Genomic DNA, 13,360 nt, shown 5'->3' on the forward strand with positions numbered 1-13,360 from the left:
TGATGAGCGCAAGAGTCTTGGTCTTGCATATTTTGCAAGAGTCTTGCATGCAAGACCAAGACCAAGACCATACTTGCAAGACCAAGACCAAGACAAAGACAAAGAATTTTGCGCAAGAGTCTTGCACAAGTACCGGCTCGGTGGTAGAGCACCGTGTGGTTATTGGGGTCCCTGGTTAGATCCCAGTTTGCGCCATGTGAGCTTTTTGGCGAGCAAACACTATGTGAGTGGGTTTTCTCGGGGTTTTCCTGTTTCCTCCTACTTTCTTTATTCCATCATTTCATTCATTTTTCATCATTACCGTCTTCCTTAGCCTCGATGCATAATCGTGGGACATTAAACTAGATATTTCATTCACTTCAAAACATATTAGTGGTGTTTTTCTTTCGAAACTAAAGATAAATGTAGTATTAAACATCGGTAATACCGTACACCATAGGTGCCGACTACATGGGTATGGCCTTGGCTACGAGGCTCAAGCATCCGCTGGAAATTTTTAATGTGTGCTTATAAAATAAACATAAAAATAACATTTTCATGACACTGACAAAAACTTGATGCATGTTTATTTTGCATCAAAAACTTGATGCAAGCTTGATTTCGTGGCTGGATGCTTATACGTTGAATAATTGTTTATTAATATAATTTTTAGTATCTTGTATGCCTTTATACGGCACACAGTGTTCGGAATGACCAGAAAATGCTGTGAAACTATTTGGGAGCGTATTGAAAGAGCGTTTTTGTCGATATGGTATTTTTTGAAGGCGCATTAGGTTTTTTCGATTGTTCTGTTGTAATGTGAATAGTAGTTTACAGCTCATAGATGACGAGAAGAACCCTAAAACAAGGGGAGCGGGGAAAGGTCAACGACACGGTCAAGTCCATTTTCGGTTTTTGAGGTGTGGTCTATACTCAGATGTCGTCTGCCACTCCGGGTAGTTATTTGTGTGCTATTCCGTGGTGTCATTTGAAACCCCCGTGCGAAAAGTGGGCGAGCCCATACCTACGTCACACTACTTCTGCTAGGGTTCTTCTCGTTATCTGTGAGCTGTACCGTTTATGGTCAGTGATGCTGGTTGCCTATATAGGTAGCGAAAGAAAGTCTACATTTTCAAAATAAGATTTATACCGTGAAACCTCTCTAAAGCGGACAGCCGTGGGGAATCAAAAAATGTCCGTTATAGAGAAGTGTCCGCCTTAGAGAGGTTTTAATATTTTCTTACGTAAATTAATAAAGAAGGCAATATGCAATTAGATTTTTTTTTGCATGAATTACGTATTTATGAATATTACCAAAATGTTACTGTACCTGCATTATCTTGCGCCATCCAATTCGAGGCACAACATGGGAATAAGATGTTATAGTTCTCTGCACTTTACACTTATCGCTACTGACTACGTTTTCGGTGTGTTGCTTTAATTTGTGAGTTACTTTAAAAAAAAAAAAAAAAGACAATATGCGTACCCGTGGTCAAAAATACCAACCTTGTCTTCTGTTTGGTTAGAGATTCCAGCAGGACAGTAGAATGATGTGTCATTCCAAACAGTGGGCAACCGTCTATCATATTTGTTTCTGAAGCAGGTTAGATGGGAGTGGAATGCAAGCAAAGTATATAAGGGTGTTGTGAAACAGAGACCCTTCCTCTGGGTTGCTGAACAGACGCGAACTGTGGGACTTGCAATTTGCACCACGGTATGTCTGCTGCTATGAACGCATTGGCAAGGTCTTTGTAAAATTCACTGCTGTTTCAGATGCTGGTTTTGTTTGGGGGTAAAAGTTTTTGCTTTGCGGCACGCTGTAACGCCTTGTTTTTCATGTGAATAGCTGTTTCCATGTACTGATCCAATTGGGACTTCATTGAACATCCCACTTTCTTATCACATACTTGACAAAAAACAATTTTACCGTCTGTGGTATAAGCGTCATCCATAGCTATCCACGATTTCAATTTGGACGCTAAAGAGGAAGCCATCATTGAAAACAAGAAACTGACTCGGTCACAAGCGTGCATACTAACAAACCGGTCGCGAAACTGAATCCTTTTCCCCTTTGTTTGAAGGAAGAAGTGGCGGAGTAGCCATCGAGTAATACAAAAGCGATTTTTTATTCGATTTAAGAAACAAGCGATAAAATCTAGCCGCTCCAATCACCTTATAATAGAAAGTTTATAATAAACTCATCATATACCTATCACAGTCTGGGGTTTGACTGCCCCCTTAGTTTTTACCTTCTAGATTTGCCTCTGGTATTGCGATCGATATCCCTTTTGATATTAACATTATGAATAGCCACTTGATTAGGTCGGGTTTTATTAATGTTATTTTGTATCATTAATTCTTTTCATAATTCTGTACAATTACAAGTAAATGGTTAAAATTAACTCATTGAGATGAAATTAACATTTGTTGTAATTTGAAAGGTAATATCATTCTTATATATGCTAGATGCTATTATTCGTGGTTAATGTTTAAAGGGATTTAGAAGTTTTAAATTATTATATGCTGAGATTACAAAATCAGTTACATTTCTAGTTTTGGGTCGAAGCGTCTATTTCTGACTTACGCGTCACGATTGGCTAGCATAAAATCACTTTCAACGTTAGAGATTAAGGCAACTTTAAAATCTGCGTACCCATGTAATTTATTTTTTTTATAGCTTTGTACCACGCAGAACAGGGTGGCAACAAAATATGTGGAATTAATTTAAGAAAATGTGATTTAAGTATACCAATTAAGTCCCATTCTTGTTCAAATTTCTCCAAGAAAAAAGTTGCAGGTATATCTGATCTGCCACTAAATTCAGTCATAGATCGTACTTCTCTAAATTTAAAATAAAACTTAGAATTCCTTGCTCTACTATGCTTTATATAAATTAGAATATCATTTTGCACATGAAAATGATTACTCATATTTTGTAGAAATCTTCTTTCTTCTCCCTCACTTTCAGAGTTAGAAATGGATTCCTCAAATGTATGTGTGTAAACTGGGGGATGACTATCTTCTTCACTTAACTGTATTTCCGGTATTTGAGATTGCGAATCTGTTACGTTAATTCTGGAATGTAATTAGCATTATGCGTTCCAAGTTTTTCTTTGAGTACTTGTATACTCCTGTCCAAAATTATTGTCGCATGCCTATGTGTTGTAGGATTATAATTTGATAACGAATTCGCCCGGTATTTCTTATAACGTTAGTATGTGTATAATCGGCAAAGACATGTATGTGGAAAATTTCATGTCAAAAGAGCAGTAAGTAAGAACAATAAAACGAAAATAAAACTTTCTTGTCAATTTAGCAACATTTTCTTTTACTCATTCTAATTTTCGTATTTATAATTCTTTTCCTATAAAATTTACCACAAATATACATTTTCCGTTTATACACATAGTATCAGTATGAAAAGTACCCTGCAAAATCATTATCAAATTATATTCTTACAAGAAGACAGTTATAGATATGCAACAATCATTTTGGATATGAGTGTACATCTTCTTGAAGCTTCCTGATTGATTTCAATCGCTATTAGCTTGACCTTGTACCATATTATCTGAACCTTGCATAACCTCAAATTTTTGAAGTATCAATTCCATTTTTGGTATCCTTTCGCTTTAATTTCGTATTTAATTGTTCTGTCACTTGTTGAATCATGTGTTCGATTCGGGCATACACTCGTTCTGTCACTTGATGAGTTATTTGTTCAATCCGAACATCATTTTGCTCTACTTTTGTGTCATTGAATTCAATTGATATCCTAGGTGTCGAATCATATTAACCACACTAGACATTGAATACGTTGAAGACGTGTTGTTTGGTTCTTCTCTATCACTAGAATTATTACCACTGTCTTCAACATTCATTTTGATAGGTTCATACACTTATTTTTATTTCGCAGTATCTTATACTAGGTTTTGGATTACAATAGTGAGACTGGGGTACTAAAACTTCCAACTAATCTCGATCTCGAAATTTCCCTGGAATTTGGGCACCATAAAATATGTAATATTACTAACTTCAACTATTGTGGGCAGTTAGTTACATATATTTGCCCTAAGTTCGTCAAAATAGGATTATTGAACTGCTTAAGATGTAATTTACTCTATGAATGTTCAATGATAACTCACAGAATAAAATAGATTTAAACTGAGGTATTTTCGAATTCTTTTCAACATTTACCTTATATTTTCACAAAGTTTCTCCTTTATAAATTGAATCTACACCCATTCATACTGGCATCCTCACATAGTATATCTTAACTTCGTAAGAAAAATCTGTCTGGCCAATGTACTTAAATATACAGGGCTGATCATAAAAGAAAATTAAATGAAATCTTTAAGTTTTACGTCTCACGGTTATGCCGGTTAGGCTGTAAAGAAGACGGTGATGATGAGAGATAAATGAATTGGTGGAATGAAGAAAGTGAGAAGAAACGGGAGAACTCCGAGAAAACCCACGAGCACGGTGTTTGTCCACCACAAAGTCCACACGGCGTGAGCTGGGATCGAACCAGGGACCCCAAGCACCGGAGGTGAACGCTCTAACACTGAGCCTCAACGCCCCCTGACCATAAAAGAATATCATATTTTCGGTAGCAGACCATTGCCCATAAGAACATTTACGAACAATTCTATTTATACAGATTATCGTTACATTTGACATTACAACTACTTATTAGTTACGAAAGTTCATTTCTAAGGAATGTATATGATTAGCATCATACTAAAGGCCTGACTATTGCAGGAAACATGTTAGTCGAACTCTTTAGTATGGCACTAATCACGCTTTAGAACGACTCTGCATAAGGCCCATTGTGGCTAAACCGTGACTAAACCAGAGTACCCTCTGCTCTAAATTAATTAGTCATATGTGATTAACTTAGTCAACTACTACGTTCTAATAAGAGATTCTGAATACACTTATGATAACCATGCGTTAGTCAAACCCTTAATGTGGCGCTAATCATACTTCAAAGCTACTCTGCATAAGGTCGAATGTCTTCTTTAAGCAGCAACTTGAAAACATTAGAAGCTTACAGAACAATATTACGGAAAACAGTGTGAAGTAATATGAAACCTAATAATTGGACTTTAACATTATAAAGTTAATCTTCGAAACTTAAACCCCCCTCCCCTCCCGCATTGCGGGCCCATTAGTTACTTTACTGTTTGTAAATGGAACTAGTAAAACAACACGGAAGTCCCAAGATTTTGATTCCTACTGAGTTCTAAGTTCTTCAATTGCTTTGCAGAGTACTGATTGTAAGTAACAAAATTAGCTGTTCCATCACGTTCCGCCTTGCTGCCAATGCATTTCTTTGCTTTCATGAGTGTCCCTGGCGAAAGGTCGCTATAAGAGCGAGATTTTAATCAGACACTTCAAGGACGCTTTACTGTGCTAACTAAAATGAATGTTGCGTAGTTGCATAATATTTTCGCATGAACGCAACACAAGTTTCATTGTAATTCAGCCTGTACGTTGTTTTCACTTTTTTTTCTTTCTTGCAAACGATCGCGAAAATTAAATGAAATATTTTCGTTGTCATTAATCTTAATCTTAATAATAATAATAATGTTTCTAGATACACGTTAGTTTTCGTAAGTCTAGGTTGAGTTTTTCTTTACATATCCTTGGAAAACTAGTATCTGGGTACAATATCTAAATCAAAATGTAGCATTGGGTTCTTAGCAATTGTGTATCCTTCAACAGCCGAGATTCCTCTAGTAAAAGTCTGCGAATAAAAATTACTCTCCCTGAAGGTTATGTCTTATTGTTGACGTAATTCACCACTCGTTGGCTTGTTTGTTGTGATGGACCAAGAGACCTTGTCATTCACCAAATAAGCACAGTTCACTCTATGAAAAACTTAAGTTACAACATTGACAAATTTTAGTAACTGAATAGAATTTGTGCTTTTAACAGGGCTATAGTCATTGGAGTACTATAGGAGTGGAAGCATTATTGTCCCACTGAACAATTTGGACTCTTTGACTTAAACAATGAACTGAACAATGAGATGAAATTACAATTGAAAACAAAATCAAGATAAACGTGTTTAATTATACATTTCTAATTATAAAAGTGATGGTTTGATAGTATGTGATAGTTTGATTGCCGTAAATGCAGTTGTCCCTATCTTCAACACTTTACCAATACGTCTAAACATTATTACACAAATATTTTAATTTAATGTCTGTTGAGTATGCCCTTTAGGCTAAGAGAAATGGATGATTAAGTCAAGCGAATGATGATGGGAAAATTAGTGAAATAAGGTTGTGGGAGAAAACGGGAGTACTCTGAGAAAATTCATGAAGATGTCCACTACAAACTTACTTGACCGATGATCAAACTAGGTACCTCACGCACCAGATGTAAGCATTCTACCACTGAACCACCGTACTCCCTACTTTATTATACATCTTTAGCAGAGACAGCTCTGTAATAGTAGCCACAAAGCCACGTGCCTTCCCAATTAACCCGAAGAATATACCCCCAAAAAATAACAATTCCTGTTTCTAATGAGGAACGACCCAACACAAATTTTTAGCTATTTTAATATGGAGCCTGCAATCATGATTTATATATACGAGAGATATGTCAAGATAGTGTAAGTTACAATGCTTAATGTTACGGTCTGTTCACGTGTTATAACTTTGTTTTTCTAGCGTCTGCTGCTGCCAGCGAAATGTTAATTTGTCCTCTAGTTTTAACTTGCCGTTCTCTGTTTGACTTCTATATTTCCCGAAATTCCTCCATCTATTGTCTGTACACGTAATCGTGTGTAGGTAAAATCGTGTTCGTGGTTTCCCATACGGTAAGTTCTATATCGTTAAAATTGTTGAATGTACCTGTTTAAACTATATATATATATATATATATATATATATATATATATATATATATATATATATATATATATATATATATATATATATATAAACTGGTGGTTCATGGAAATATTATCTGGTACTAAAAATAATATTAGTTCATTATTTAAAACAGTGGTTCTCAACCTAATTCCTGTCACGATCCCCATTTTATCACATCCTCGTGCCTGCGACCCCCTTATATTTTCTGGTTTGCATTAAGCGTGTGTGGGATTTTTAATATACCTATTATGCAGATTCTTATTATGTAGTATTCTTAGTAATAACATGAAGTGCGAACGTGAAATAAAAGCAAGGATAGGAATGGCGAAAGAAGCCTTTAGGAGGAAGAAAAGTCTGTTTTGTGGGACCTTGAAGAAAGAGTTGAGAAAAAGACGCATAAAATGCTTCGTGTGGAGTGTTGTACTGTATGGGGCAGAAACGTGGACATTACGTAAAGGCGATGAAAATCGACTGGAAGCCTTCGAAATGTGGGTGTGGAGAAGAATGGAAAGAATTAGTTGGGTCGAGCGGAAAACGAGTGAGAGGGTGTTAGAAATGGTGTGTGAGAAAAGAACACTTCTAGATATTATTAGGAAGAGGAAGAGAAGCTGGTTGGGACATTGCCTAAGGAGAGATTGTATCATGAGGGACGTCCTAGAGGGTATGGTGGCAGGAAAGAGAGGGAGGGGGTGAAGGAGACTACAATTAATGCACCATATAAAAACAGAAAGATCATACGCGAAGACGAAGAAGTTAGCGGAGGACCATGGAGCATGGAAGCTTCTCAGCTGCGGCAAGTGACCTGCCAATAAAGGCAGAATACCTATGATGATGATAATGATTATGCAGATCTCACGATATCCATCTATTTCTGTAATAGTACAATCCAATTTTTGTATATAATGGATACAGTAACTTTCCTAAAAGTGAATGGATTAAAACCAAATTTGGTCAGTTCTTATTACAAATATCGAATCTGATCCGTCGTAGGCCTACTGTTTCATAATTGAGGCAGTTTGAAAATTTTAAAACTTCATAACTCCCTTAAGTTTGGGTTATATGATTAAAAAATAAAGTGATTTCTAATTTTCGTTTTAAAAACTGAAACAGTTGTTGAAAAAAAAAAAGTCCCTGAGTATTTTAAATGACTTGATAATGTGCGTCACGAAGAATAAACCGGACATTGACGCACTAGTGAAATCAATCCATGTTCAGGTATTTCATTAGCTTTCAATTTTAATTGTATTTCAATATGCAGGGTTTGTTACATTTATATTTCAGTATGCAATTCTGGTTAGTTTCATATCGTACCTCTTTCATTTAAATTGATTTTTAAACAATTCTGCATCTGTTGAAAATGTTTAGTAGACCTATTTTTTGTTGTTCTTAACAGTATGTTTAAAAATAAAAAATATGTCTATCAAAACAAAATTCAAAAATATTTTCCGATATTAGATTATAATTATATTTATCTCTTCCTCCTATCTTCGCGACCTCTACGAAACCGCTAGGTTGAGAAACCCTGATTTTGAGTGATAAAATTATTATTATTTTAATTGATTTGTTTACTGGCATGATTATGGAGAAATTTTAACAGTGGAATAATGGATTAACACAGGGATGTATGTTGTGTGTGTGTCCTGGGGGCCTGATCTGTAAATGTAGACTACTTATTTTTTTAAGGGTGATTTACTGATTTTACAAATTTTATTATATTTTATCTTCATATTGAAATTGGACTCTTCTAAAAGCTTTGAACCTCTCCCGAAATTAATTTCTACGTACGTACCTTAATTGACAATAAGGCTTACTGTCAAGAACACTTTGTTTAGCAACAAACTACACATTTTCAAGTATTATAGGGTTCGGCTCTTTTGTCTAACCTAGAAGCAGTTGGAGAATTCAAACAAAACTTGCAGGAACCATAGCTCTTTGACTTACGATTAAAAACAAAATTAAAATTTTCAACTTTCGATTTACACATACAAGTGGGGACAAGAGGAGGATAGTCCTTATTTGTCCGAATGGGACTAAAATTGCAAAATTTAATCTTCCTACCGCCCTGAATTTTTTTTAAAATTTCATTGATATTTGTTAGGAGTAGAGGGAGAATAGTCCCCCATAAAATGCTATGGTTCGGTTCATGTTTCTAACCTAGAAGGAGTTGCAGACTTCAAACAAAACTTGCACGATCTATAACTCTTTGGCTTACAATTAAAAAGAGAACTATTAGCCCCTTACCGCATGCCGTGCTTTATATGATGCATACCCTTTTTTCACTTTAGCTTTTTTGTGATTTATCAAAGGTACCAAATGACTGTTTTGTCTGCTGTGTGAGATATTGACGTGTATGAGTAAGATATTTTGGTGTCATCTGTCATGCTCTTTGTGAGTTGTAAGTGTGTCACATATGACACTTACTTATTTCTCGTCGGAATTAAGTGAAACATCTAAAATTCAAGTTTTAATTCATTTTTCAAGTTCCCATATGAGGATTTCCAATACTAATTAATTTTTTTCGCTAAAGAAAACAATCAAGCAGAAAGGGGTTAAGACATGCAATGAAGAACAGGGCTTTATACCACATAAATGAGAATTACTTGCAAAATGTCTGTCTGACACCCTGAGAACTATTATTATTATTATTATTATTATTATTATTATTATTATTATTATTATTATTATTATTATTATTATTATTATTATTATTATTATTATTATTATTAAGGTTACGAAACTGACAGAATATAATGGTAATTATATGTCGATTTGCATTCCATCCATTACACAAAAAGATGTAATTGAAACAATTAGTAAAATAAAGGGGAGTACTACACTTGGACCTGATAACATTCCAACTATGTCATTAAAGGCTGTAATAACGAAGTAGCGTCAAATTTAGCAAACATATATAATGCATCGTTAAAGACTGGAATATTTCCATCAAAATGGAAGCAATCATATGTAGTGCCAATATACAAACATGGTGATCAAAATGACGTTACAAATTATAGGCCTATAAGTTTAGTAAGTGTTTTCTCTAAGATTTTTGAATTAATTGTGCACACACATTTATATTTCAATGTGGAGAATATCTTAAGTGATACACAACATGGTTCCGATAAAGGTAGATCAATTGCAAGAAATCTTATCCATTTTACTGATTTTACATACTTTTGCACTAAAAGGTAATTTACAGGTAGATGTTATATACATTGATATATCAAAGGCCTTTGATTCCATTGATCACAAATTACTACTAAGTAAGTTATCAAACATTGGCCTATCACTGTTATACATTACTGTAGTTGGTTGGTTTGAAAGTTACTTATCAAATAGAACATTTAAAGTAAAGATAGAGAATGTAACATCTAGTGAAGATCAAGTAGGGAAGGGGATTCCTCAAGGATCTCCCCTAGGGCCACTTCTTTTTTCTCTATTTGTCAATGATTTACCAGGAAAAGTCAAATAAATAAATAGAAGTCCATGCCTAGGATTGTTAACGTCTTTTCTAAAATCTTTTCCTCATGAGCAATTGTCCGCCGCACTTCGTCGGGTCGATCGCTGCTATGGCGGTACATAATTGGATTTCGAGCGGGAACGAGGCGTGAGACACTGACTCGGGTGAGTAACTGCAACCACTGGCGGTCCGATGACGGTTTTGTCGGGGTAACCGCGAACTCGGTATTGCAACGGATGTGGCTTTCGGACCATACGCTGATCATGGCGGTTGTGCCCGCTTATGGTCGTGTAGCGGAAACGGATCGGCTTTGCATTACCCACAATTCTTCCCTCTTCGCGTGGTGAACATCATCTGTTCTGGTTTTCATATGACCCGAAGCGAGGGGTAACCGAGGCAAGTAACAAGTAAGTACAAATTTATACGTTGAAATAAAATTACGAGTACTCTCATGTGTTTAAACTATTGTTTGTCGTTTCTTTTTCCACCAGGCGGTGTTATAGAGACTTTTTGACGAATGACCACTGAAAGATTGTGAGAGCTCGGTAACGTCCGGTGAGCTAGGATGTAACACTAACAGGTGGCAGCACTGTACTCATGTAACTTTGTCAGACAGTGTTTTGGCTTACAAAACTATTTTCGTGACCGATTACAGCAGAACATGTTACGTTATTTATTACTTGGCTAAAATGTCAAATATACTGTCTAAAGCTTTGCTCATTGCAAACAATAAACTCCAAAATTAAAATTCTCTCTGACAATTACGAGTTACTTCTGATATGCTTGGAAGGTGATGTCTTTGGTGTTTTTGCTCAATCGCTTCAAAGCATTTTTACGCCACCAATCATTTCCTATACCCCTGAACGTTTACACACTAGAATCAGCAACGTAACAGATCCACATCAAACACATCTTCGTATTAGTGCTAGTCATGACTTGGATTCGGATCATCCTCTTACTCATCCGATTACACCTTTGGAAATCACCAAAGTCTTAGCTAATAAGAAGAATACAGCTCCTGGATTTGGTGGCATAGCTTACCGACATATTAAAGAGGCTCCACTGGCGGTTCTGCTCCTACTTTCTGCTATATATAATCTTATACTTCAAACTGGTGATTATCCGGCTTCTTGGAAAACCTCAAAGGTTTTAATGTTTTTGAAACCACCTAAGGATAACACAAAGGCAGAGTCTTACCGCCCAATACAACTTACGTCTACACTGGGAAAGATACTTGAACGCATATTAGTTCGTCGCCTAAATACTCACTTCTTCCACAATCACATTCCTCTACACCAAACTGGTTTTCGCCCTAACTACAGTCTCGATGATAATCTACTCAAACTTACCACTATTCTTACCAACCTCTTCAATAGCATCCAACCTTCCTGTTTATTGTTATTTGATTTGGAAAAGGCTTTCGATTCAGTTTGGCACGATGGATTAATTTACAAACTTCATCTTCTACGACTACCATTCGCATATATCAGACTGATTTATCACTATCTTACCAATCGCATAGCATATGTCTGCATTAATTTATCTTTATCTTTTCCTATTTTCCCACTTACAGGTGTACCCCAAGGGTCAGCGCTATCGCCACTCCTATATATATTATATGTTTGAGATTTGCCTGTTCCTCCTGACCCTATCCACACCTTTACTTTTGCAGATGATACTGCTTACCTTGACTGTGGGAAATCTATTCAGCATATCAATAGCATACTTCAAGAGGCAATAAATAAGTTCTGTGACTGGTGTAATACTTGGCGACTCCGAATCAACTCCACTAAAACACAGGCACTTGTCATCATACCATCAGGACGTACCAGTCGGGTCCGACGCAATAGATCTCTTTTACATCTTACCATAGTAGGCACACACATTTCTGTCACACGTACTGCGAGGTATTTGGGTGTAATCTTTGATGACCATCTTTCATGGCGTGGACATCTTCAGCATCTCATATCTCTAGCGCAAAATAAACTAAATCTTCTGAAGAGATTTGTCGGTACTTCATGGGGCCTTCATCAAGAGACTGTGTTACATACTTACAAAGTCTTCATACGACCATCTATACTACATGGACACATGGCATGGCTTAATGCCAGTAACAAATTCTACACCCGCCTCCAGATAATTGAAAGACATGCATTACGCCTGGCATATCGCATCAAACTGCCTAGTCCTACCCGGCTACTATATGATCGTATTCCGTTTCCACATCTTCTTCTTCATTTGGAAAAACTTCGTACCAGATACATCACTACACGTTGCAGGCAAGGCCATCCCATCCTTTGCAGTAGTATACGTATAGATGCTGAACAAGACGTTCCACCCCGTCTACAACCTACACCCCTTCAGCATTTAATTACAATGTATGTTCTTTTCCATCCTGACGAACACATAGACGACTATCTATTAGCATACCAACCACCAGATTTATCACCCAACATCTATCCATCTTTTGCACCTTAATTCACAATAACAAGGGCATTATACTGTCTCTCATTATGTGCCGAGTCGCCCCGGCACAAGAAGATAACCCTTCATCTGTCTAACTAACCAATATCACTGTGTTGTGGCATCTGATTTGCACTGCATCTTTCATTCCATCATACATACTAACTAACTAACTAACTCTATGGCCTATGGAACCCGGAGGTTCAGTGCCGCGTTCACAAAAGCTCTCCACTGACTTCTATCCTTAGCTAATTGCATCCAGTTTCTACTTTGTATTCCTATCTCTGCGAGATCCATCTTAATATTGTCCTCCCATCTGCGCCTAGGTCTTCCTAATGGTCGTTTTCCTATGGGTCTACCAGTCAAGACTTTGAAAGCGTTTCTACTTTCTTCCATTCTAGCTACATGACCTGCCCACCTAAGCCTCCTAGACTTGACGACCCTAACAATGTTGGGTAAACCGTATAAACTATGTAGTTCCTCGTTATGAAGCTTCCGCCATTCCCCATTCTCGTTCCTCTTGGGTCCGAATATTCTTCTCAGGATTCTGTTCTCAAATACTTTCAGTCTATGT

Source organism: Thermobia domestica, chromosome 13 (assembly GCF_964235325.1).
Source record: "Thermobia domestica chromosome 13, izTheDome1.hap1.1, whole genome shotgun sequence".
Lineage (NCBI taxonomy): Eukaryota > Metazoa > Arthropoda > Insecta > Zygentoma > Lepismatidae > Thermobia > Thermobia domestica.